Raw genomic sequence first — 27,876 nt, 5'->3', positions numbered from 1 at the left:
TACGAAACTATTGCATGATCCCTGCATCTTTGCTTGTGCATATATCATAGTTCTCTTACAGTGAGTGTGCACAATCTATTTCATTTTATGTAATCAAAGTTTAAATATATTGGATAGTTAAAAATAAAATATAACTTTAAATGCACAAGAGTACTAGTTCTCATTGTTCAGTGAGATAATACAAAATACAAAAAACCGTATTCTCTCATTCTATGTCATAGTCTATTTATTTTACTTCCCCCCCCGCCCCACACACACACTGCAGTGACTTATCTATCTCTTTTATTTTATTTTATTTTGAGGCAGAGGTTCGCTCTTTGGCTCAGGCTGGAGTGAAGTGGCACGATCTCGGCTCACTGCAACCTCCGGCCTCTGGGTTCAAGCAATTCTCCTGCCTCAGCCTTGCAAGTAGCTGGGATTATAGGCGCCCGACTAATTTTTGTATTTTTAGTAGAGACAGGGTTTCACCATGTTGGCCAGGCTAGTCTCAAATTCCTGACCTCAGGTGATCCGCCCGCCTCCGGTATCTCATGTTCATATATCATTTAGATACTTATTCTACATTACAGTAGACTAGGAGAGTTCTTTATCTTCATTTTTACCAATTGTGGGACAGGTTGAAGTCAGCCAGTATCTAGAGAGAAATAATCTCATGACTTTTTGGAGGACAGAGAGATAATGTATTGGATTTTTTTGAACTCCTGATTAAGTTATGAAATGTTTAGAGAGGTGTTACTAAAGTTAGCCATTAATTATTTAGAGGCATTGTATGTGTCTACTAAATGTGGTAATTTCCATTGGTATACCTCTGAGGCTCTAGTGTATACAGTATGCTGATTTGAAATAGCTTACCAGATAGCCATGGCAAAAGTTGCCGACGCCTTTTTAGTACTCTTTATTAAGGAGACAGTGACTTTGGGAGGCTTTTCAGTACTTGTTACTAAGGAGAGAATAATTTTGGGTGGCTTTCCAGAGGTTTGTTTTTAAGTGAATATTCATTAAACAGCATTTATTAAAACTACTGTAAGAAAGGCTATATCACTGAAGATATAAAAAATATTTGTAGTAGGAAATTTAGATAAAGAAGAGGTGATCTTTAAGCTTGATCTTGAAAGAGCGTAGACTAGGGGGAAAGGTTGATAATATGACAGTTATGGTCAATTTGGCAAGTGAAGGTTAGGTTTATAAGAAGGTTCAGTTGATATCTCCAGGAAAAGACAAACTACTGTTAAAGATAATGTAGTCATGGTGGTCTATCTGGCTATATAGAGAATATTTATAACAACTTAAATATTGATTTAACTGAAAATATGATGAGCTGTAAGAGACGTGTGAACTACAGAACTGGATCTATGAGTGCACAGAAGGGCAGACCACAATGCTTTTCGCATCCTCCCCTGCTTCCCATGGGCAGAAGACCTGGCTGTAGGAAATCTAGCTAATTACAAGAACGTCTTTATAATTTGGTGGGAAACTCTTGGAACTGTGAGTGCTCCCTGTCCAGTGTTACCATTCCCTACCATCCGATTAAAATGTTTCCTCCCCACCTTCAAAAAAATTGTATGAGTTAAATCTTCATCTTCAATTACAGGAAATTGACATGGCTAAAATTTATGAAATACTGAGATTTTAAAAACGGGTTGTTAAAATTAAAGTGATTGCCATTAGATATTTGGGAGTGCTGGCAAACAACTGCTTTGTTTCATAATGAACATTTTGTACTATTACATTGATAAAACTTGGAAAAAGTAATGTCAGAATTCTATTAGCATTCAGTTGATGCGGATGCTACTGGTCTATGAACCACACTTGGGATTATTTCATGCTCATTATGAGATTAACTGCCACCTGGCCTGAGTTTTGTCATTTTGTTAACCACTATATAACTGTTAAAGCAGCCCTATTGCTTCATAATAACGTACCTGTTTTGTGTTTATGATAGATTTCTTTGAGCCTTAAGACCCTCTGTTCAAATATTGGCTGAAGTATCTGACTTTGAACAAGTTTAGTTAAATGGGTTTTTTCCCTAAATTTTTACTTTTTAAAAACAGTAACAGTAAAAATTCAGTTCAGTAGTTTTTTATTTTTTAATGAGAATTGCTCTTTTAAAATGTATACTATCTTGTAGAACATCATTGGAGAACAGAGATGTTTTATAATGGAGAAACCCAATGAAGCAGGGAAGAAACCAACTAAATCAACATGCACCCATAGCTTTGAACTGTAAAAGGAAAAAAGACTAAGCTAACTTTTAACCACAAAGATACAGGAAATATGCTATTGCTTGGAAAGTAACATACTTTTGAATAATTTACAGGTTAAGAAATTACAGTGCATCTTAGAAAATATTGGATAAGTATCAAATTATAAGGTAGAATTTTTCAAAACTTGGGGACCCAACTAAAGTAGGGCTTAGAGGAAAATTTACAGCTTTAAGTGAGAAATTAGAAAAAAAGGCTGGGCATGCTGACTCATGCCTGTAATCCCACCACTTTGTGAGGCCGAAGTAGAGGATAACTTGAGGTCAGGAGTTTGAGACCCGCCTGGGTAACATTACAGGACCCTGTCTCTACAAAAAAATGTTTTGTAAAGTTAGCCAGCCATGGAGGCACACACTTGTAGTCCTAGCTACTTGGGAGGCAGTAGGATTACTTGAGCCCAGGATTTTGAGGTTGCAGTGAGCTATGTTCATGCCACTGCACTCCAGCTGGGTGACAAAGTGAGACTCTAAAAATAGAAAAGGAAAAAGACTGAAAAATATCTGAGTTTTTACTTGAAGCTGGAGCAAGAACAGCAAAGCAAATGCAAAGAAAGCGGAAGGAGGATAGGGCATGGTAGCTCACATGTGTAATCCCAATGGTTTGGGAGGCCAAGACCGGAGGATTACTTGAGCCCAGGAATTACAATCCAGCCTGGGCAGCATAATGAGACCCCATCGCTATGAAAAAAAAATTAACTGGGTGCAGTAGCACGCACGGGTAGTCCTAGCTACTCTGGAGAACGAGATGGGAGAATTGTTGAGCCCAAGAGCTCAAGGTTACAGTGAGCTATAATTGCACCATTGCGTTCCAGCCTGGGCCACGGAGAGACCTTGTCTCAAAAAAAAAAAAAGAAAATGTGCCAGGCATGATGGCTCACACCTGTAATCCCAGTACTTTGGGAGGCTGAGGTGGGTGGATTGCTGGAGCCCAGAAATTGAAGAGCAACCTGGGTAATAAAAACAAAAAATAAAGGCCAGGCACTGTGACTGCCAGCTACTCAGGAGGCTGAGGTGGGAGAATCACTTGAACCCAGGAGGCAGACGTTGCAGTGAGCCGAGATCGTGCCACTGCACTCCAGCCTGGACAACAAGAGTGAAACTCTGTGTCAAATAAAAAAGGAAAAGGAATATGGCGGGAAATAATGAAATGGAATACTGTATAATAGCAAGCTAGCAAACTTAAAATATTTTGGCAATCTTTTTGTCTTTTTTTTGTAGTTTACTTTGACAATCTTGATACATGTTTAATAAAAATGATCAAGTAAAAAGAAAAACACATCACTAATATCAAGAATGAGGCCAGGTGCAGTGGCTCGTGCCTGTAATCCCAGCACTTTGGGGGGCTGAGGCAGGAGGATCACCTGAGGTCAGGAGTTCAAGTCCAGCCTGGCCAACATGGAGAAACCCCATCTCTACTAAAATAAAAACATTAGCTGGGTGTGGTGGCACATGCCTGTAGTTCCAGCTGCTGGAGAGGCTGAAGCAGGAGAATTGCTTGAACCCAGGAGGTGGAGGTTGTAGTGAGCTGAGATCGTGCCACTGCCTTCCAGCCCGGGTGACAGAGCAAGACTCTGTTTAAAAAAAAAATGAAAAAAAAAAAAATGAAAAGAGGGACAGCACTACAGGTATTACAAATACAATTAGAGAATACTGTAAGAACTTTGTGTTGACAAATTTGAAATTGTGTTGAAATGGAAAATAGATAAAATTGACACCAAAAGATATAAAAAGTATGAATGGTTGTATATATCTTCTTCTTTTTTTTTTTTTTTGGACAGGTTTTCACTCTTTTCCCCCGGCTGGAGTGAAGTGGCAAGATCTCAGCTCAGTGCAACCCCTATCCCCCAGGTTCAAGTGATTCTCCTGCCTCAGCCTTCCAAGTAGCGCCTGCCGCCATGCCCGGCTAATTTTTGTACTTAGTAGAGATGGGGTTTCGCCATGTTGGTCAGGCTAGTCTTGAACTCCTGACCTCAGGTGATCCACCTGCCTTGGCCTCCCAAAGTGCTGGGATTACAGGCATGAGCCGCTGCACCTGGCTTTTTTTTTTTTTTTTTTTTTTAACTGGAGATGACGTCTCACTATTGCCCAGGATGGTTTTGAACTCCTGGGCTGTTTGAGTCTTGACCTCCCAGAGTGCTAGGATTACAGGTGTGAGCCACTGCTCCCAGCTGGTTCTACCTCAATTTTAATTGAAAACTTTTACCACTAAGTTAACCCCAGGCCCAGATGACCTTAGTGGTGAATTATTCTAATATTTAAGGAAAAATAACACCATTCACACACAAATTGTTCAGAGACTAGAAAGACTGTAGTTTATATGAGGCCAACAAACCTTTGATATCAACACCCTATAAAAACAGACCCATTTCTCATTCACATTGATATAAAAATTATAAACATAATGTTAGCCATTTATAGGCCAGGCACAGGCCTGTAAATTTCTAATCTCAGCACTTTGGGAGGCCAAGGCAGGAGGATTTCTTGAGCCCAAGAGTTTAAGACCAGCCTGGGCAACTTAGTGAGACTGTCTTTAAAAAAAAATTAACTGCGTGTGATGGGCGCCCCTGATGTCCCTGCTACTTGAAGGGTCAGGTGAGAGTCTCGTTTGAGTCCAGGAGATTGAGGCTTCAGTAAGTTGTGTTCATGCCCACTGTACTTTAGCCTGAGCAACAACGTGAATCCCTGTCTCCAAAAGAAAAGAAAAATGAAGTTTTAAAAATGAAACTATTAGGCCAGACATGATGGTTCACACCTGTAATTTCAGCACTTTGGGAGTCTGAGGTGGATGGATCACTTGAGGTCAGGAGTTTGAGACCAGCCTGGCCAACATGGTGAAACCCCCTCTCTACTAAAAATACCAACATTAGCTGGGCATGGTGGTGGGCACCTGTAATCCCACCTACTCAGGAGACTGAGGCAGGAGAATCGCTTGAACCCGGGAGATGGAGGTTGTAGTGAGCCGAGGTTGCCTCAATGCCAGTATACTCCAGGCTGGGTGACAGAGTGAGACTCTGTCTCAAAAAAAAGACACCATTAGAAAAGTTCTATGGCAGTAAAGGAATAGAACAAAAGGCATGAGATGTAAACTAAAAAGTGAAAGGCCGACATAAATCAAGCTACAAGTGGATCTTGAATTATGATTTGACATGATTTTTAGTTTATGATGCTATGGAAAGTGATAGGCACTCAGTAGAATATAAATAAATTACATGAGAAATTCAAGACATTAGTATAACATCAACTTTGGGTTAAATTATTTTGCTCGATTGTAGGCTAATATCAGTGTTCTGAACATGTTTAAGATAGGCTTAAGCTTAGCTATGATGCTTGGTAGGTTAGTTGTACCTGTATTTACTGCCTCTTTGACCTAGGATATTTTCAATTTCAATTTCTGATAGGTTTATTGGGATGTAATACTATTGCAAGTCACACAGCATCTGTATATCAATAGTAATATAAAGGCCAGGTACGGTGGCTCATGTCTGGAATCCTAGCACCTTTGTAGGCCGAGGATCATTTGAGGCAGGAGTTTGAGATGAGCTTAGGCACCATAGTAAGACCTTGTCTCTACAAAAACATTTTAAAATTAGCTGAGTGTGATGGCGCATACCTGTAGTCCCAGCTGCTTGGCAGGCTATTTGAGCCCAGAAGTTCAAGGCTGCAATGAGCTTTGATCTAAGCACTGTGCATGATAGAGAGACCTGTCTCTAAACAAACAAAAACAACCAAGTAATGTCAGGTGTGAAAGGATTAAACAATCCAGTGTAATGGCAGAGATTTCCAGACTAAAGGGAAAAATAGCCTTGGCCTATAGGCTGTTGACAGGAGACAGACTTTGGATTCAAAGATGCAAATAGGCTGAAAGTAAAAGGGTAGATGAAGATACAACATGCAAATAGCAACCATAGTAAATCTAGCGTGCCTGTACTGATTTCAGACAAAATATACTGAAACAGTATTGCTGGCGATAAAGAGGGACATTCTATAATGACAAAAGAGTCGGTGCCTCAGAAAGGCATACATATCATAAACATATGCACCTAATAAGAGAACAGCAAAATATATAAAGCGACTATTGACAGAATTGAAGGAAGAAGTGCACAATTCAGTAATAATTGGAGAATTCAATACAACACTGTCATAATGGATAGAAAACTGAGGAAATCAGCAAGACAAGAGAAGACTTGAGCGACACTAAGAGACTGAAGAGACATCTTTGAACAGTCCACCCAACAACAGCAGAATAGACTTCCTTTTTGAGTGTATGTAGAACATTAATCAGTATAGTCACATTAGGCCATGAAGCAAACGAACACATTTAAAAGGATTGAAATTATGAAAAAGCATTATCTGACCGGTGAATAAAATCAGAAATCAGTACTAAAAAGAAACTTGAGAAATTTACAAATACGTTGAAATTAACACTTCTAAATGAGTCAAAGAAGAAATCATGAGGTTAATTAGAAAATACTTTGAGGTGAATGAAAATGAAGACAAACATATCAAATGTTTTGGAGGGTGCAATTACAGCAATTCTTAGAAAATTTATAGTGATAAATGCTATATTTAAAAAGACCTCAAATCAGTAACCTAGACCTTTTAAGAGACTGGAACTAGAAGAGCAAACTGAACCTAAAGTCAGCAGAATGTAAGAAAAAATTAGTGTGGAAATTAATAGAGAATAGGCAAAAATAGAAAAGGAAAACCTTTTTTTGAACGATCAACAAAATTAAACATTCAGTAAACTGAGCATGAAAAAGGGAGAGAAGACTCAAATTACTAAAATCAGGAATGAATGAGGGGACATTACTACAGACCTTCCAGTAGTTAAAATATATAAGGGAATACTGTAGAATAATTCCAATTGTATGATACTCCATTTAATAGATGAAACAGACAAATTCCTAAAAAGACGCAGAACTACCAGAACTCACTGAAGAAGAGGAAAGTCTGAACAAACATAAACAAGTAAAGCAGTGGAATTAGGACAAAATGAAAAGCCCCAAATCAGATGGTTTTATTAGTAAACTCTACGAAACATTTAAAGGTACAGTTCTTCAATTCTTCCAAGAAATAGAAGAGGATGGAACATTTCTCAAATAATTCTTTAAGGCTACTATTATTTGAATACCAAAAGCAGACCCCAACACTATAGGAAAAGAAAACTGAAGAATGATATTTTTTTAAAGTATGTAGATGTGAAAACCCTTAACCAAATGCTAGTAATTTGAAACTAACATAAAAGGATTATACACCATGACCAAGTGAGATTTGTCTCAGGAAAGCAAAGTAAATTTCTCGTTATGTGCCATATCAAAGAGAACAAAGCTACATGATCTTTTTAAGAGATAGTGAAAAGCATTGATAAAATCCAATGTCCCTTCATGATAAAAACATTAAACAGCAGGGAAAGTTTGGAACTTTCTTAACTTGTTAAAAAGCATCTGTAAAAAACCCACACAGCGGGCCGGGCACGGTGGCTCAGGCCTGTAATCCCAGCACTTTGGGAGGCCGAGGTGGGCAGATCATGAGGTCAGGAGATCGAGACCATCCTGGCTAACACGATGAAACCCCGTCTCTACTAAAAATACAAAAAAGAAATTAGCCGGGCTTGGTGGCAGGCGCCTGTAGTCCCAGCTACTCGGGAGGCTGAGGCAGGAGAATGATGTGAACCCAGGAGGCAGAGCTTGCAGTGAGCCAAGATCACGCCGCTGCACTCCAGTCTGGGCGACAGCGAGATTCCGTCTCAAAACAAAAAACAAAAAAAACAAAAGAAGCAAAACCCACAGCTAACATCGTGGTGGAGGATTGGAGGTTTTCCTGCTAATTCACGAACAAGATGACCCCTCTCTGCATTTCTATTCATCATTGTACTGGAGGATCTAGTCAGGAAAATGAAGCCAATTTTTTTTTTTCAAATAATAAAAGCATCAAATTGGAAAGGGAGAAGTAAAACATACACACATAATGTGATTTAATATGTAGAAAATTCTAAGAGATTCACAAACCATTAAAGATAAAAGTCAGTGCAACAAAGTTGCAGGATGGAAGATCAGCGTACATAAATCGATTTTATTTCCATATACTTGCAAAGAGGAATCCAAAACTGAAATTGAGGAAAGCATATATAATAGCATCGAAAAGAAGTACAAAACATATACTCTGAGAACTGCAAAATCCCATGTTCATCTAACCAGAGGACTCATATTTTGAATATTAACCCCTGATCAGATGTATGGTTTGCAAATATTTTCTCCCATTTCATACATTGTCTCTTCATTCTGTAGATCTCTTCCTGTACAGAAGGTTTTTAGTTTCATATGTAATTCCAGTGCTCTATTTTTGCCTTTGTTCCCTATGCTGTTGGAATCATATCTAAAAAAGGTCATTGTGCCGACCAGTGTCATCAAGTTTTTCCCTATGTTTCCAGTAGTTTTGTAGTTTTGGGTCTTACATTTAAGTTTGTTTTCTTTTTTTGAGATGGAGTCTTGCCCTGTGGCCGAGGCTGGAGTGCAGTGGCATGATCTCGGCTCACTGCAGCCTCTACCTCCTGGATTGAAACGATTGTTGTGCCTCAGCCTGTTTTGTTGTTGTTGTTGTTTTAATTGAGACAGTGTCTCACTGTCTCACAGGAAGACAAGAGGCACATGACACCATACCTAATTAAAACAAACATTTTTTTTAAAGGTTTTTGTAGTGACAGGGTTTCCATGTATTGCCCAGGTTGGTCTCAAACTCCTGGGCTCAAGCAGTCCTCCTGCTTTTTTGACCTCCCAAAGTGCTGGGATTACAGGCATGAGCCACCACGCCCAGCCTACATTTAACTTTGTAGTAATGCATTTAAAGTTGACTTTTGTTATGTGGTGTGAGATACTGCCTAGTTTCTTCTGCATGTAGATATTCTGTTTACCCAGCACCATTTATCATAGTAGCTGTTCTTTCCAAATTGTACGTTTTGCCTTTTGGTTCAAAATCAATTTAATATAAATATGTGAATTTTGTTTCTGGGTTCTCTATTCTGTTCCATTGGCTATATCTGTTTTTATCCCAATACTGTAGTGTTTTGTTTACTGTAGCTTTGTGGTATATTCTGAAATTGTCTAGCATGATCCCTCCAGCTTTATTCTTTTTGCTTAAGATTGCTTTGGCTATTTGGGCCCTCCTGTGATTCCACATTAATTATCCATTTTAGGATTATATTTTCGATTTCTATGAAAAGTGACATTGGAATTTTTATAGGGATTACATTGTCTCTTTAAGGTGTTCTGGGTAGTATAGTCATTTTAGCAATATTAATTCTTCTAAAATATATGAGGAACTCAAATAACAAGAAAACAAATAAGCCAATTAAAAAATGAATTCCAGAGTTTGAGATTACGGTGAGCTATGATCACGCAGTTGCATTCCAGCCTGGACCACAGAGAGACCGAACCTCAAAAGAAAATGGGCTGGGCGTGGTGGCTTATGCCTGTAATCCCAGCACTTTGGAAGGCCAAAGCGGATGAATCGTTTGAGCTTAGGAGTTTGAGACCAGCCTGGGCAACATTGCAAAACCCCGTCTCTACAGGAAATTAGGTGTGGTGGTGCACGCCAGTGGTTTCAGCTACTCAGGAGGCTGAGGTGAGAGGATCTCATGAGCCTGAGAGGTGGAAGTTGTAGTGAGCTGAGATCGTGCCACTGCACTGCAACCTGGGTGACAGAGTGAGACCTCATCTCAAAAAAAAAAAAAAGGCAAAGGACCTGAAGAGACATTTTTCAAAAGAAGACATGCAAATGGCTAAAGTGCACATTACTGATATTCATGGAAATGTAAATTAAAACTACTATGAAATATTTCACACCTGTTGGAATGACTTATCAAAAATAAAAGATAAGACCAGGCGTGGTGGCTCATGCCTGTAATCCCAGCACTTGGGGAGGCTGAGGCAGGTGGATCATGAGGTCAGGAGTTTGAGACCAGCCTGGCCAAGATGGCGAAACCCCATCTCTACTAAAAATACAAAAATTAGCTGGGTTTAGTGGTGGGCACCTGTAATCCCAGTGACTCGGGAAGCTGAGGCAGGAGAATTGCTTGAACCCAGGAGGCAGATGTTACAGTGAGCCAAGATCACACCACTGTGCTCTAGTCTGGGCAACTGAGCAAGACTCCATCTCAAAAAAACAAAAACAATAACAAATGTTGGCAAAGATGTAGAGAAAAAGGAACTGTTGCGCACAGTTCATGGAAACATGAATTAGTACAGCCATTATCATTTTTTAGAAGTTCAAAAAATTAAAAATATAACTATGATCCAGGAATCTTATTATTGGATATATATCTAAGGGATATTAAATCACTATATTGAAGAGATACTTGGACTCACATGTTTATTGCAGCATTATTCACAGTAGATACAGAATCAACCTGTCTATCAAGGAATGAACGAAGAAAATGTGGTGTATGTACGTAACGGAATATTTTGCCTGTCATTTGCAAGAACAATAAACCTGTACATTGTGTTAAGTGAAATAGTCTAGACACAGACAAATACTGTATGATATCTCTCATTTTTGGAATCTAAGACTCATTTAAGGAAGAAGTAGAAAGGTGATTATACAGCTAGGGGGTGGGGTTGAATAGATAATTGGTCAAAGGATATAGAATTTCAGTTAGGGAAGTATATTCAAGAGATCTGGTGGGGCGAGGTGGCTCATGCCTGTAATCCCAGCACTTTGGGAGGCCAAGGCGGGCAGATCACCTGAGGCCTGGAGTTCAAGACCAGCTTGACCAACATGGAGAAACCCCATCTCTACTAAAAATACAAAATTAGCTGGGTGTGGTGGTGCATGCCTGTAATCGCAGCTACTCGGGAGGCTGAGGCAGGAGAATCGTTTGAACCCAGGAGGCGGAGTTTGCAACAAGCTGAGACTGTGCCTGGGAAACAATGAAATTCCGACTTAAAGAAAAAAGAGAGATCTATTGTGCAAAACCTGACTAGTCAGGAACAATATGCTGTATACTTAGAAAATTATACAGCAGTAATGTCAAAATTCATAAATAATAACTGCAATCTTAAATGAAAATAGTAATACTAAACTGATTACAAATTCAACACAATGCTTATGAAAATTGCAACTGGCTTGGGAGAAATTTATGATTTTTCTTTTCTGTGTATATTTAAGGTGAGTTTATTTTTAAGTATTGTGAGAGATAGGGATTCAGTTTCATTCTTACACATAGGTCAATCCAGTTTTCACAGCACCATTTATTGAAAAGAGTCTGTCCTTTCCGCAGCATATATTCTTGTTAACTTTGTCAAAGATCACTTGGCTATAGATATGTGGCTTTATTTCTGGGTTCTCTGTTCAGTTGATCTGTATGTCTATTTCTATACATTGCTGTTTTGATTACCATCAGCTTTGTATTATAATATTGTTAGAAGTCAGGTAATGCAATTATCTTCAGCTTTATTGTTTTAGCTTAGGATTGCTTTGGCTATTTGGGCTCTCTTTTGGTTCCATGTGAATGTCAAGACTGTTTTTTGTAATTCAGTGAAGAATGACATTGGTACTTTGATAGTGAATGCATTGAATTTGTAGATTGCTTTGGGCAGTATGGCCTTTTTAATAATATTAATTTTCCTGATCAGTGAGCATGGGATATTTTTCCATTTGTGTCAGCTGCAGTTCCTTTTGTCAGTGTTTTGTAGTTTTTCTATATAGGAGGTCTTTGACCTCCTTGGTTGAAAATATTCCTGAGCATTTTATTTTATGTTTTGTAGCTATGGTAAATGGGATTGCCTTCTTGATTTGGCTCTCAGTTTGATTGTTATTGGTGTATAGAAATGCTACGCATTTTTATTTGTTGATTATTTTATTTATTTATTTTTTGAGACAAGAGTCTTACTCTGTTGGCCAGGCTGGAGTGCAGTGGCATGATGTCGGCTCACTGCAACTTCCGTCTCCCAGGCTCAAGCAATTCTCCTGCCTCAGCCTCCCAAGTAGCTGGGATTACAGGCATGTGACAGCACGGCCGGCTAATTTTTGTATTTTTAGTAGACACGGGGTTTCACCATGTTGGCCAGGCTGGTCTTGAACTCCTGATCTCAGGTAATCCACCTGCCTCGGCCTCCCACAGTTTTGGGATTACAGGCGTTAGCCACTGCTTCCAGCTCTTTGTTGATTTTTGCATCTTGAAACTTAGTTTGTTTATCACATTAAGAGTTTTTTGGTAGAGTCTTTAGGGTTTTCTAGACATAAGATCATGTATCATCAGCAAACAGATACATTGATATCCTATTTCCTTTTTCTTTCTTTCTCTTACCTGATTGCTATGGCCAGGATATATATAGTAGTATGTTGAATAGAAGTGGTGAAAGTGGGCATCTTTGTTTTGTTCAAGTCCTTAGAGGGGGTTCTTTCAACCTTTCTTGATTTAGTATGATTTTAGCTGTGGGTTTGTTGTATATGGCCTTATGGCCTTTATTATTTTTAGCTATGTTCATTCCTTTTTGTTTTGTTTTATTTTGTTTTTGAGATACAGTCTCACTGTGTTGCCAGGTTGGAGTGCAGTGGCACGATCTTGGCTCACTGCAACCTCCATCTCCCAGGTTCAGGTGATTCTCGTACCTCAGCCTCCCGAGTAGCTGAGATTACAGGTGCCTGCCCCCATGCCCAACTAAATTTTGTATTTTCAGTAGAGATGGGGTTTTGCCATTTTGTGGCCAGGCTGGTCTCGAACTCTTGACCTCAGGTGATCCACCCGCCTCGGCCTCCCAAAGTGCTGAGATTATAGGCATGAGCCACTGCACCTGGCCTTAGCTATGTTCATTCTATGCCTAGTTTATTGGGGGTTTTATGAAGTGATGCTAAATTTTATGAAATGCTTTTTGTGCATGTATTGAGATGATCATATGGTGTTTGTTCTTAGTTGTGATATATCACATTTATTGATTTGCATGTGTTGAACCATCCTTGCATCCTTAGTGTAAAACCCACTTGATTATGGTTTATTTTTATTTATTTATTTATTTATTTTTGAGTTGGAGTTTGGCTCTTGTTCTTGTTGCCCAGGCTGGAGTGCAATGGTGTGATCTTGGCTCAGTGCAACCTCTACCTCCCAGGTTCAAGCAATTCTCCTGCCTCAGCATCCCAATTACCTGGGATTACAGGCACACTACCATGCCCAGCTAATTTTTTTGTATTTTTAGTAGAGACGGTGTTTCACCATGTTGGCCAGGCTGGTCTCGAACTCCTGACCTCATGATCCGCCCACCTCAACCTCCCAAAGTCTGGGATTACAGGCATGAACCACTGCCCCTGACCTATTGTCTTTTTGACGTGCTGTTGGATTCAGTGTGCTAGTATGTTGTTTAGGATTATTTCATTTATGTTTATCAGGGATATTGGTCTGTAGTTTTCTTTGTTTGCTGTGTCCTTGTTTGGTTTTGATATCAAAGTGATACCACCTTCATGGAATGTGTTAAGAAGAATTCCCTCCTCTTTTTTTTCCTCTCTTTTTTGAATAGTTCCAAGAGGATTGGTATTAGTTTAGCTTTGTATGGTAGAATTCAGCTGTGAATCCATCTGGTTCTGGGCTTCTTTGTTGTTGGGAGAATCCTTTTTTTTTTTTTTTTTAATTGATTCAATCTCACTAATTATTCATCTATTATTTAGGATTTCTGTTTCTTCCTGGTTAAGGCTTGGGAGATTGTATGTTTCCAGTAATTTATCCATTTCCCATAGGGTTTCTTGTTTGTCAGTATATACCTGTTCATAAGAGTCTCTGTTGTTGTTTTGTATTTCTGTGGTATCAGCTGTAATGTGTCCTTCTTAATTTGATTTTGTTTATTTGGACCTTATGTATTCTTGGTTGGTGTAGGTAGTAGTTTCCCAATTTTGTTTACATTTTCAAAAAACTAACTTTTTGTTTTATTTATTCTTCTTTTTGGTCTGTATTTCATTTAGTTCTGCTGTGACCTTTATTTCTTCTGCAAATTTTTGGTTTGATTATTTTTCTAGTCTCTTGAGGTACAATGTAAGATTCTTAATTTTTGAACTTTTTTTTTTTGATGGAGACGTTGAATGCCATGAAGTTCTCTCTAAGGACTGCCTTTGCTATATCCCAGAGGTTTTAGTATGTCATCTTTCTATTTTTGTTTGTCTCAAATATTCTTAATACCCATATTCATTTTTTCAATGACTCAGTGATAGTTCAGAAGCATGTTGAATTTCCATATATTTTTATAGTTCCAGAGATTCTCTTGGCATTGATTTCTAGTTTTATTCTGCTGCAGTCTGAGAAGATACTTGATATGATTTTGATTTTTGTTTTGTTTCGTTTTGAGACAAGGTCTTACTCTGTCACCCAGGCTGGAGTGCAGTGGCATGATTTTTGATTTATGCAGCCTTAACCTCCCGAGCTCAAGCAATTCTTCCACCTCAGCCTCCCAAGTAGCTGGGACTATAGGCATGTGCCGCTATGCTTGGCTAATTTTTGTACTTTTTTGTAGAGACAGAGTTTCAACATGTTGCCAGACTGATCTCAAACTCCTGAGCTCAAATGATCCTCCCACCTCAGCCTCACAGAGTGCTGGGATTACAGGCATGTGTGACTGTCTGGCCTGGTTTTGTTCTTTTAAAAAATATGTTCATAGCCAGGTACAGTGGCTCCCCCTGTAGTCCTAGCATTTTGGGAGGCTGAGGCAGCAGGATTGCTTGAGGTGAGTTCGAGACCAGCCTCTCAACACAGTGAACCCTTTCTTAAAAAAAAAGAAAAAAAAAAGTTATCTTGTTTCGTGGTCTAATGGTCTGGCTTGGAGAATGTTCCATGTGCTAATGAGAAGAATGTATGAGGCCGGGCGCGGTGGCTCAAGCCTGTAATCCCAGCACTTTGGGAGGCCGAGACGGGTGGATCACGAGGTCAGGAGATCGAGACCATCCTGGCTAACACGGTGAAACCCCGTCTCCACTAAAAAATACAAAAAACTAGCCGGGCGAAGTGGTGGGCGCCTGTAGTCCCAGCTACTCGGGAGGCTGAGGCGGGAGAATGGCGTGAACCTGGGAGGCGGAGCTTGCAGTGAGCTGAGATCCGGCCACGGCACTCCAGCCTCGGCGACAGAGCAAGACTCCGTCTTAAAAAAAAAAAAAAAAAAAAAAAGAGAAGAATGTATGTTCTGCAGGTAGAATGTTCTATGAATGAATGTTAGGTTCATTTGATTTAAAGTTCAATTTCAGTCCAATATTTGATTTTTCTGTTTCCATCTGTCTAGTGATGTTTGTGTGGAGATGAGAGATTTTCCAGGTTAATGGATGTCAGGTATAAACCCTACTGCTACCACTGCAGCTGGCTCTTAACTGTAAGTGCCACCCTACTGGCCTGGAGGTCAGCCCACATAGCTTATTACAACATTTGACACAGTGCACAGAGCTCAGGAGTGTGAGGTGAGTTCCATGCTGGCTACTCAGGAGGTTGTAAACCTGCTCACCTACCTGTTACACAGCTACTACTACTGGCATTTGAGAAAACTACCACACTAAGGCTTTTTAGAACCAAGGTAATAATAGAGTTTTCACCACTGAACTCGTCCAGAAGCAAAGTCACAACCTCAAGAAAAAAAACTTCTGTCCTAGCAAAAGTAAGTTTAATAATAGCAAGAAGCAAATACGTCTCTGGATGTGCAGAAATAAGCATAAAGTTACAGGAAGCATGAAAAAGTAAGGTATTATAACACACTCTCAAAGGAACATAGGAGTTCCTTAGCAACGGATTCTAACCAAAAATAATAATTGAAATGCTGAGAAGCTCAAAATGTTTTAAAGGAAACTTAATGAAATGCAAGGGAAATCTGAAAACCCATACAAAGAAGTTGGAAAATCAATTTAGGTTATGAATGAGAAATTTACCAAGGAGATTAGATATGTTTTCATAAAACCAAACAACTTTATGGCAATGAAAAATTCTTTGAAGGAATTTTGAAATGCATTTGAAAGCCTCAAGTATAGACTAGACAAAGCAGAAGAAATAATGTTTTTGAATTAACCTAGTCAGAGAAAAATAAAGAATATGTAAGAATGAAGAAGGCCTTTGAAACATACGAGACTACATAAAGCCGCAGAACTAATGAATTAACAGTATTTCCAAAGGGAAAGAAAAAGCAAATATTTAGGGAACCTTTTTCAGGAAATAATTAATGAAGACCTCCCTAGTCTAGCAAGAGATTTAGACATCTTAGATACAGGAGGCCTAATGATTCCTAGGAAAATATGTGGCAACATGGGTTTAATGCCATATAGTCATCAGACTGTCTCAAGTCAAGGTGAAGGAAAGAATTATAAAATCAGCAAGAGAAAAGTGTCTAATTACATAAAAGAAACCTCATTAGACAAATAGTGTACTTGTCAACAGTAATCTTTTGTTTTTTCCTTTTTGGGACAGAGTCTTGCTCTGTCACCCAGGCCGGAGTGAAGTGGTGTGATCTCGGCTCACTGCAACTTCCGCCTCCCGAGTTCTAGCGATTCTTCTGCCTCAGCCTCCCGAGTAGCTGGTATTACAGCTGTGTGCCCCCACACTCAGCTGATTTTTAGTGGAGATGGCGTTTCACCATGTTGGCCAGGCCGGTCTCGAACTCCTGACCTTAAGTGATCCACCCACCTCAGCCTCCCAAGGTGCTGGGATTACAGGCGTGAGCCCTGTGCCCAGCCTTTTTTTTATTTTTTGAGACAGTGTCTCACTCTGTTGCCCAGGATAGTGTACAATGGCAAAATCATAGCTTACTGCAACCTCTGCCCCCAGGTTCAAGCAATTCTCATGCCACTGCCTCCAGCTGGGACTACAAGCATGTGCTACCATGCCCAGATAATTTTTTTGTATTTTTAGTAGTGACAGGATTTCCCCACATTGGCCAGGCTGGTCTCAAACTCCTGGACTCAAGTAAACCACCCACTTTGGCCTCCCAAGGTGCTGGTTTTACAGGTGTGAACCACTGGGCCCAACCAAAAGTAACCTTATAAGTCAGAATGGGATGAGATGGGATGGGATGGGATTGTCAAAGTGCTGAAAGAAAAAAACTGGTGAACCAGGAATTTTGTATCCAACTAGATTAAGTTTCATAAATGAAGGAGAAATAGTTTTTCTTACAGAAGCAAATGGTGAGGGAATTGATCACCAGTAAGTAGACCCTCCCTACAATAAATCCTCAAAGAAATCCTAAGCATCTTAATGAAAGGTCAATATTTGGCTGGGTGCCATGGCTCATGCCTATAATCCCAGCACTTTGGGAGGCTGAGGTGGGTGGATTGCCTGAGGTCAGGAGTTCAAGACCAGGCTGGTCAACATGGTGAAACCTGGTTTCTACTAAAAGAAATACAAAAAATTAGCTGAGTGTGGTGGTGGGTGCCAGTAATCCAGCTACTCGGGAGACCTGAGGCAAGAGAATTGCTTGAACCCAGGAGGCCGAGGTTCCAGTGAGCCGAGATCGTACCACTGCACTCCAGCCTGGGCGACAGAGTGAGCATCTCAAAAAAAAAAAAAAAAAAAAAAAAAGTCAATATTCATTATCATGAAGACACCTAGAAGGGGTAGAGCAAGGTGGCTGAATGGAAGCTGCTAGTCCAAGCTGCATCATTTTGTAAGCCTGCCACCATTTTACAGACCTTGCTCAGAGTGAAACATTCCACAGGGGCTTGGGCTGTGAGAAACATCCTGCCTAACCACCTGACTACAGAAACATTCTTATCACATCCTGCTGGACAAAGGCCCAAGGAGCATTCTTATCACATCCTGCCGGACAAAAAGGCCAAATCACCTGACCACAGGAATATCTATCAACATCCTCCCAGGCAGCAAGCCATACCACCTAGATCCCTCCTGCCCAGACCTATAATTACCCCAGCCTGTAAGTGGCAGTGGGCCTTGACACTAAGTTGGTCCCCCTATGTAGGTTTCTACTGACAATAAACCTGTGTTGCTGTTGAGCTGCCAACTCTCTGTTCTTAACCCTTGACTTTCCTTCAAATCTAACAGAAGCTTTCACTTGAAGTCAGGAGTTCGTGACCAGCCTGGCCAACATGGTAAAACCCCATCTCTACTAAAAATAAACTAGCTGGGTGTGGTGGCACGTGCCTGTAATCCCAGCTACTCAGGAGGCTGAAGCAGGAGAATCGCTTGAACCCAGGAGGCGGAGGTTGCAGTGAGCCAAGATCATGCCACTGCACTCCAGCCGGGGCGACAGAGCAAGAATGCCTCAAAAAAGAAAAGAAAAGCTTCAAGTAATTTTTTTTCATAGACTATTTTGCTCTGTCACTCAGGCTGGAGTGCAGTGGCGTAATCACGGCCCACCATAGCCTTGACCTCTACAAGATCAAGCAATCCTCCTATCTCAGCCTCTCGAGTAGCTGGGACTACAGGCTTGCACCACCACCCTTGACTAATTTTTTATATTTTGTAGAGATGGGTTTTTGCCATGTTGCTTGGGCTGGTCTTGATCTCCTGGGCTCAAGCTATTCACTTGCCTCGGCCTCCCAAAGTGCTGAGATTACAGGCCTGAACCACCATGCCCAGCCAACTTAAACTAATTAACCTAATGATGCATCTTAAAGAACTAGAAAAGCAAGAGCAAACCAAACATAAAAGTAGTAGAAGAAAAGAAGTAATAAAGATCATTGCAGAAGGAACAAAAGATCAATGAAATTAAAAGTTTTTTTTAAAGATAAAGCAAATGTTTATGCAGACTATGAAAAATAATACCTCAGACATTCAAAGCATCATTTGTGGCTACTGTGAGCAACTTTAGGCCAATAAATTGGAAAATCTAGAGGAAATGGATACATTCCTGAGCGCATACATCCTACGAAGATTGAACCATTAAGAAATCCAAAACCTGAACAGACCAGTAACAAGTAATGACATAAAAGCTGTAATAAAATGTTGCCCAGCAAAGAAAAGCCTGCGCCCCAGTTGCTTCACTGCTGAATTCTACTGAACATTTAAAGAAGTAATACCAATCCTACTGAAACCATTTTGAAAAGTAGGTGAGGAGGGAATACTTCCAAACTCATTCCATGAGATTACCCAATACCAAAACCAGACAAAGACACATTAAATAAATAAAACTACAGACCAATATCTCTGATTAGTATTGATATAAAAATCAGCAAAATGGTAGGTAGAAAACTGAATTTAACAATGCATTAAAAAGATTATTGATCATAACTAAGTAGGATTTCACTCAGCTTCAACATATGCTAGCTATCAATGTGATACATTATATCAACAAAATGAAGAACAAAAATATGGTCGTTTCATTTGATGCTGAAAATGCATTTGATAACATTCAACTTCCCTACATGATAAAAACCCTCAAGAAACTGGGTGTAGAAGGAATGTATCTCAATGTAATAAAAGCCATATATGACAGACCACAGTATCATACTGAATGGGGAAAAAATACAAAAAAACTAGAAACCTTTGGTTTGAGATCTGTAACACAACAAGGATGCCCATTTTCACCACAGTTACTGAACATAGTACTAGAAGTCCTAGCTCAATGAATCAGAGGAGAAATGAGGGGCATACAAATTGAGAAGGAAGAAGTCAAATTGTGCTTATTTACAGATAATAAGATCTCATATTTGGAAAATCCTAAACAATCCACCAAAACTAGTAATACTGATAAATTGAGTAAAGTTGCAGTATACAAAATCACCGTACAAAATTCAGTAACATTTCTATACACTAACAGTGAATGATATGTAAAGGAAATCAAAATAGTCTCATTTATAATACCTACAAATAAGATTATTTAAAAAATTTTTTATTTCTGTGGGCTATTCAGGAACAGGTGTTACTTGGTTACATGAGTAAGTTCTTTAGTGGTGACTTGTGAGATTTTGGTGCACCCATAACCCAAGCACTATATACGGAACCCAATTTGTGGTCTTTTATCCCTCATCACTCTTTCCCCTGAGTCCCCACAGTTCATTGTATCATTCTTAATGCCTTTACATTCTCATAGCTTAGCTCCCACTTGTGAGTGAGAACATGCAATGCTTGGTTTTCTACTCTTGAGTTCCTTCTTTTCTTTTTCTTTTTTTTTTTTTTCTTTTTGAGATGGAGTCTTGCTCTGTCACCAGGCTGGAGTGCAGTGGTGTGATCTTGGCTCACTGCAAACAACCTCTGCCTCCTGGGTTCAAGTGATTCTTCAGCCTCAGCCTCCCTAGTAGCTGGGGACTACAGGCATGCGCCACCATGCCCAGCTAATTTTTGTATTTTTTAGTAGAGATGGGGTTTCACCATGTCGGCCAGGATGATCTCGATCTCCTGACCTCATGATCCACCTGCCTTGGCCTCCCAAAGTGCTGGGATTACAGTTGTGAGCCGCCACGCCCAGCTTATACCACAATTTCTTTATCCACTCGTTCATTAATAGGCATTTGGGCTGGTTCCATATTTCTGCAATTACGAATTGTGCTGTTATAAACATGTCTGTGAAAGTGTCTTTTTTGTATAATGACTACTTTTCCTCTAGGTAGATACCCAGTAGTGGGATTGCCGGATCAAATGGTAGTTCTACTTTTAGTTTTTTAAGGAGTTGCCACACTGTTTTCCATGATGGTTGTACTAGTTTACATTTCCACCAGCAGCATAGAAATGTTCTATTTATAGCACATCCACACCAACATCTATTATTTTTTGACTTTTTGATTATGGCGATTCTTGGAGGAGTAAGGTGGTATCTCATTGTGGTTTTGATTTGCATTTCCCTGATCATTAGTGGTGATGAGCATTTTTTCATATGTTTGTTGGCCATTTGTATATCTTCTTTTGAGAATTGCCTATTTCCTTAGCCCACTTTTTGATGGGATTATTTGTTTTTCTTGCTAATTTGTTTGAGTGTCTTGTAGATTCTAGATATTAGTGCTTTGTTGGATGTATAGGTGATAAAGATTTTCTGCCACTCTGTGGGTTATCTGTTTAGTCTGCTGACTCTTCCTTTTTCTCTGCAGAAGCTGTTTAATTAAGTCCCACCTATTCATCTTTGTTGTTGTTGCATTTGCCTTTGGGTTTTTGGTCATGAAATTCTTGCATGTCAGTGTCTATGCTGGAGATAAATGCCTGGTGTCACAAAGTGAAACCAGCACTCAGGCAAAAGTTTTCTCAGCAAGGCAATTTAGTTCTGCGGAAGGGTGCTTGTGTCAATCACGATCTCAAGAGCACACTGAACAAAGGAGGGAAAGGGTTTTTATTCTTAACATGGCCCCTGCATCTGTGTCAATCCCCCATGGGTAGGGGGTAGGTGGGTCGGACTGCACATTCTAAGTTGACCTGATTGGCTATTTGTGAATATTTTCCCAAATAAGGAGGGGAAGGGGGATGTGAGTTACAGTGGTGGGACATGCGGTTTTAAAGGGTGGAATGGGCGCAGAGTGAGCAACCAAGGGAGCAGATGTGAGTTATTGATTAGAGCTGATAGGAAGGTTGTTTACAGTAATTAGGGGCAAGGAGGCATGTAGAACAAGAAGGCTGAGTTTGAGAACAAAGAACAAGGAAGTTAACAGGCTAAACCTTTGAAGAGGAATATATTATATCCTACATCTAGAAGGGTTTTTCTGATGTTATCTTCTAGAATTTTTATACTTTCAGGTCTTAGTTTTAAGTCCTTGATCCATCTTGAGTTGATTTTTGTCTAAGGTGAGAGATGAGGATCCAGTTTCATTCTCCTACATGTGGCTTGCCAGTTATCCCAACTCCATTTGTTGAGTAGAGTGCCCTTTCCCAACTTTATGTTTTTGTTTGCTTTGTCAAAGCTCAGTTGACTTTAAGTATTTGATTTTCTCCGTTCTCTATCATGTTCCATTGGTCTTTGTGTCTATTTTTATACCAGTAGCAGGCTGTTTTGGTCACTATGGCCTTATAAAGTAGTTTGAAATCAGGTAATGTGATGCCTCCGGATTTGTTCTTTTTGCTTAGTCTTGCTTTGGCTATACAGGGTCTTTTTTGGTTCCACGTGAATTTAGGATTCTTTTTTCTAGTTTTGTGAAGAAGATGGTAGTATTTTGATGGGAATTGCATTGAATTTTTAGATTGCTCTTAGCAGTGTGGTCATTTTCACAGTATTGTCTCTACCCATCCATGAGCATGGGATGTGTTTCCATTTGTTTGTGTCATCTCTGATTTATTTCAGCAGTGTTTTGTAGTTTTCCTTGTAGAGATCTTTTGACTCCTTGGTTAGGTATATTCCTAAGTATTTTATTTTTTCTTTTGCAGCTATTGTAAAAGGCGTTGAGTTCTGGATTTGATTCTCAGCTTGGTTGCTGCTGGTATATAGGAGAGCCACTGATTTGTGTACAGTAACTTTGTATCCAGAAACTTTGCTGAATTCTTTGTTTGGGAGCTTTTTGGAGGAGTCTTTAGGGTTTTCTAGGTATACAGTCACATCATCAGCACACAGCGACAGTTTGACTTCCTCTTTATTGATTTGGATGCCCTTTATTTCTTTCTCTTGTCTGATTGCTCTGGCTAGGAAGAGAGGTGGTGAGAGTGAGCATCCTGGTCTTGTTTCAGTTCTCAGAGGGAATGCTTTCAACTTTTCCCCGTTTAGTATTATGTTGGCTATGGATTTGTCATAGATGGCTTTTATTACATTGAGGTATGTCCTTTGTATGCCAATTTGGCTGAACGTTTTAATCATAAAGGGATGCTAGATTTTGTTGAATCCTTTTTCTGTGTTTATTTAGAGATGAGTGTATAATTTTTGTTTATAATTCTTGTTATGTGATGTATCACATTTATTGAATTGCATGTGTGAAACCACCCCTGCATTTCTGGTATGAAACCCACTTGATCATGGTGGGTTATCTTTTCGATATGTTGTTGGATTCAGTTAGCTAGTATTTTATTGAGGATTTTTGCATCTATGTTCATCGGGGATGTTGGTCTGTAGTTTTCTTTTTTGATTATGTCCTTTGCTGGTTTTGGTATTAGGGTGATACTGGCTTCATAGAATGATTTAGGGAGGATTCCCTCTTTCTCTATCTTTTGGAATAGAGTCAGGATTGGTACCTATCTTTCTTTGAATGCCTGGTATAATTCAGCCGTGAATCTGTCTGGTACTGGGCTTTTTTTTTTTTTTTCTTTGAGACAGAGTCTCACCGTCTTGCCCAGGCTGGAGTGCAGTGGCACAATCTTGGCTCAAGCGATTCTCCTGCCTCAGCCTCCAGAGTAGCTGGGATTATAGGCGTGTGCCACCATTCTCGGCTAGTTTGTATTTTTAGTAGAGATGTGGTTTCACCATGTTGGCCAGGCTGGTTTGAACTCCTGACCTCTGGTGATCCACCCACCTTGGTCTCTCAAAGTGCTGGGATTACAGGTGTGAGCCACTGCGCCTGGCCTATGTTGATAATTTTTTAATTGCCATGTCAATCTTCCTGCAAGTTATTGGTCTTTCAGGGTATCTACTTCCTGATTTAAGCTGGGAGGGTTGTATCTTTCAAGAATTTATCTATCTACTCTAGGTTTTCTAGTTCACACGCGTAAAGGTGTGGAATTAGCCTTCAGTGGTCTTTTATATTTCTGTGGTGTCAGTTGTCATATCTCCTGTTTTGTTTCTAATTGAGCTTTTTTGTTTTTTGTTTTTTTCTCAGCTTTTCTTGGTTAATCTTGCTAATGGTCTATCAATTTTACTAACCTTTTCAAAGAACCAGCTTTTTGTTTCATTTTTCTTTTTTTTGTTGTTGTTGTTGTTTGTTTTTATTATTATACTTCTAAGTTCTAGGGTACATGTGCACAACGTGCAGGTTTGTTACATAGGTATACATGTGACATGTTTGCTGCACCCGTTAACTCGTCTCATTTTTCTTTTTGTTTCAATTTCATTTAGCTCTACTGTGATCTTAGTTATATTCTTTCTTCTGCTGTGTTTGGGTTTGGTTTTTTCTGGTTTCTCTGGTTCCTTGAGGTGTGACCTTAGATTGTCTGTGCTCTTTCAGACTTTCTGATGTAGGCATTTAGGGCTATGAACTTTCCTCCTAGCACCGCCTTTGCTATATCCCAGAGGTTTTAATAGGTTGTATCTCTATTGTCATTCAGTTTGATGAACTTTTTAATTTCCATCTTGATTTCATTGTTGACCCAGTGATCATTCAGGAGCTGGTTATTTAATTTCTATGTGTTTGCATGGTTTTGAAGGTTCCTTTTGGAGTTGATTTCCTGTTTTTTTCCACTATGGTCTGAGAGAGTGCTTGATATAATTTCAATTTTATTTATTGAGGCTTGTTTTGTGGCCTATCATATGGTCTATCTTGGAGAAAGTTCCATGTGTAATGAATAGAATGTATATTCTGCAGTTGTTGGGTAGAATATTCTTTAAATATCTGTTGAGTCCATTTGTTTCAGGGTATAGTTTAAATCCATTGTTTCTTTGTTGACTTTCTGTCTTAATGACCTGTCTAGTGCTGTCAGTGGAGTATTGAAGTCCCCCATTATTATTGTGTTGCTATCTATCTTGTTTCTTAAGTTTAGTAGTAATTGTTTTATCAATTGGGGAGCTCCAGTGTTAGGTACTTCCATATTTATGATTATGATATTTTTCTGTTGGATAATGCTTTTTATCATTATATAATGTCCGTCTTTGGTCTTTTTTAAGTGCTGTTGCTTTAAAGTTTGTTTTATCTAATTTAAGAATAGCTACTCCTGCTCGTTTTTGATATTCATTTGCATAGAATGTATTTTTCTACCCCTTTACCTTAAGCTTATGTGAGCCTTATGTGTTAGGTGAGTCTCTTCAAGGCAGGAGATAGTTGGTTTGTGAATTCTTATCCATTCTGCAATTCTGTATCCTTTAAGTGCAGCATTTAGGCCATTTACATTTAATGTTAATGATATGGTTTGGCTGTGTCCCCACTCAAATCTCAACTTGAATTGTATCTCCCAGAATTCCCATGTCTTGTGGGAGGGACCCAGGGGGAGGTAACTGAAACATGGGGGCTGGTCTTTCATGCTATTCTCGTGATAGTGAATAACTCTCATGAGATCTGATGGGTTTATCAGGGGTTTCCGTTTTGCTTCTTCCTCATTTTTCTCTTGCCACCGCCATGTGAGGAGTGCCTTTCGCCTCCTGCCATGGTTCTGAGACATCCCCAGCCATGTGGAAATGTAAGTCCAATTAAAACTGTTTTTCTTCCCAGTCTCAGGTATGTCTTTATCAGCACATGAAAATGGACTAATACAGTTAGTATTTAGTTGTGAGGTACTATTCCGTTCATCATGCTATTTGTTGCCTTTATACCTTGGTTTTTTGTTTGTTTGCTTATTGTATTTTTGCTTTATAGGTCCTATGAGATTTATGCTTTAAAGAGGTTCTGTTTTGATGTGTTTCCAAGATCTGTTTCAAGATTTAGAGCTCCTTATAGCAGTTCTTACAGTGCTAGCTTGGTAGTGATGAATTCGCGCGGCATTTATTTGTCTGAAAAAGACTGTGTTTCCTTAATTTTTGAAGCTTAGTTTCACCGGATACAAAACTCTTAGCTGATAATTGTTTTGTTAAGGAGGCTGAAGATAAGGCCCCAAATCCTTCTAGGTTGAAGGGTTCCTGCCAAGAAATCTGCTGTTAGATTACCTGTTGCTTTTGCCTTACAGCTCATAAGATTCTTTCCTTTATCTTAACTTTAGATAATCTGATGACAGTGTGCCTAGGTGATGATCTTTTTGCGATGAATTTCCCAGGTGTTCTTTGAGCTTATTGTATTTGGATGTCTAGGTTTTTAACAAGGCCTGGGAAGTTTTCCTTGATTATTCTCCCAAATACGTTTTCTAAACTTTTAGCTTTCTCTTCTTCCTCAGGAATGCTGATTATTCTTAGGTTTGGTTGTTTAACATAATCTCAGACTTCTTGAAGGCTTTGTTCATATTTTCTTATTCTTTTTTTTTCTTTGTCTTTGTTGGATTGGGTTAATTCGAAAACCTTGTCTTCGAGCTTTAAAGTTTTCTTCTGCTTGTTCCGTTCTATTGCTGAGACTTTCCAGAGCATTTTGCATTTCTATGAATGTGTCCATTATTTCCTGAAGTTTTGATTGTTTTTTATTTATGCTATCTATTTCACTGAAGATATCTCCCCTTATTTCTTGTATTTTTTTGATTTCCTTAAATTTGGGCTTCACCTTTCTCTGGTGCCTCCTTGATTAGCTTAATAACTGACCTTCTGAATTCTTTTTCAGGTAAATCAGGGATTTCTTCTTGGTTTGGATCCACTGCTGGTGAGCTAGTGTGATTGTGTGTGTGTGTGTGTGTGTGTGTGTGTGTGTGCAGGCGGAGCAGGGGAGGGGAAGTTAAGGAACCTTGTTTTGTCATATTACCAGAATTGGTTTTCTGGTTCCTTCCCATTTGGGTAGGCTCTGTCAGAGGAAAGGTTTAGGGGTCAAGACTGTTGTTCAGATTCTTTTGTCCCATGGGGTGTTCCCTCAGTGTAGTACTCTTCCCCTTTTCCTAGGAATGTGGCTTTCTGAGAGCCAAGCTGTAGTGATTGTTATCTCTCTTTAAAATTAAATACCTACTAACTAACCGAAGATGTGAAAGATACCTACAATAAAGACTGTAAAACCCTGATGAAAGAAATTGAAGAGGACACAAAAAAATTGAAATATATTTCATGTTTATGGATTAGAAGAATTGATATTGTTAAAATGTTCATACTAGTTAAAGCAGTCTGCAGATTCAGTGCAGTCCCTATCAAAGTATGGATGACATTCTTCACAGAAATAGAGAAAACAATCCTAAAACTAGTATGGAACCACAGAAGACTGAGAATAGCCAACAGTATTCTGAACAAAAAGAACAAAACTAAAGGAATCACGTTACAACTTCAAGTAAGAGCTATAGTAACCAAAACAGCATAAAAACAGACCGAACAGTAGAACAGAATACGTATCCCAGAAACAAATCCATATACCTACAGTGAGTGAACTCAGTTTGACAAAGGTGAAACATTTGCGTGAAGACGGTCTCTTCAATAAATGGTGCTGGGAAAACTGGATATTCACATACAGAAGAATGAAATTAGATCTGTTATCTCTCACTGTATATAAAAAGGCAAAATGGATTACTTAAATCTAAGTTCCCAAACTATGAAAGTGCTAGAAAAAAAATCATTGGGGAAACTCTCTAGGTTGTTGTTCTGGGCAAAAAAATTTTATAAGCATTGGTAACCAAATGAAAAATTTACAAATTGGATCAGTTCAAGTTGAAAAGCTTCTGCACAGCAAAGGAAACAATCTACAAAGTAAAGAGACAAGGCACAGAATGGGAGAAAATATTTGTAAACTACATGTTTGACATGGCATTAATAACCAGAATATAAGAAGCTCATACAGCTCTGTAGGAAAGAGTCTAATAATCCAGTTATACAATGGTAATACCTGAATAGACATTTCTCAAAAGGAGAGATACAAATGGAAAACAGACATGTGAATAGCTGCCTAACGTCATTGATCATCAACAAAATGCAAATCAAAGCAACGGTGAGATATCATCTTACCTCATTTAAAATAGCTTTTATTCAAAAGACAGGTAATATGAAATGCTGGTGAGGATGTATAGACAAGGGAATCCTTGTACATTGTTGGCGGGGATGTAAATTTGTACA

At 39.2% G+C, this 27,876-nt stretch overlaps 1 protein-coding gene across 3 annotated transcripts in view; it reads left to right on the top strand.

Annotated features, from left to right (window-relative positions):
• The window catches only part of ATF7IP2 (activating transcription factor 7 interacting protein 2), a 112,135-nt gene that overhangs the window by 1,536 nt on the left and 82,723 nt on the right, over positions 1–27,876 (top strand). Inside the window, exon 2 of one of the 3 annotated variants that reach the window (XM_011984193.1) lies at positions 26,453–26,491. The exons of the other annotated variants lie outside the window; for them this stretch is intronic. The gene's annotated coding sequence lies outside the window, so the exon portion shown is untranslated. The remainder of the gene's footprint in view (positions 1–26,452; positions 26,492–27,876) is intronic. 3 annotated transcript variants of the gene reach the window in all.

The sequence above is a fragment of the Mandrillus leucophaeus genome, unplaced genomic scaffold (genome assembly GCF_000951045.1).
Source record: "Mandrillus leucophaeus isolate KB7577 unplaced genomic scaffold, Mleu.le_1.0 Scaffold263, whole genome shotgun sequence".
Lineage (NCBI taxonomy): Eukaryota > Metazoa > Chordata > Mammalia > Primates > Cercopithecidae > Mandrillus > Mandrillus leucophaeus.
Note: the sequence above shows the minus strand (reverse complement) of the source record. Positions and strands in the feature narration are given on the sequence as shown.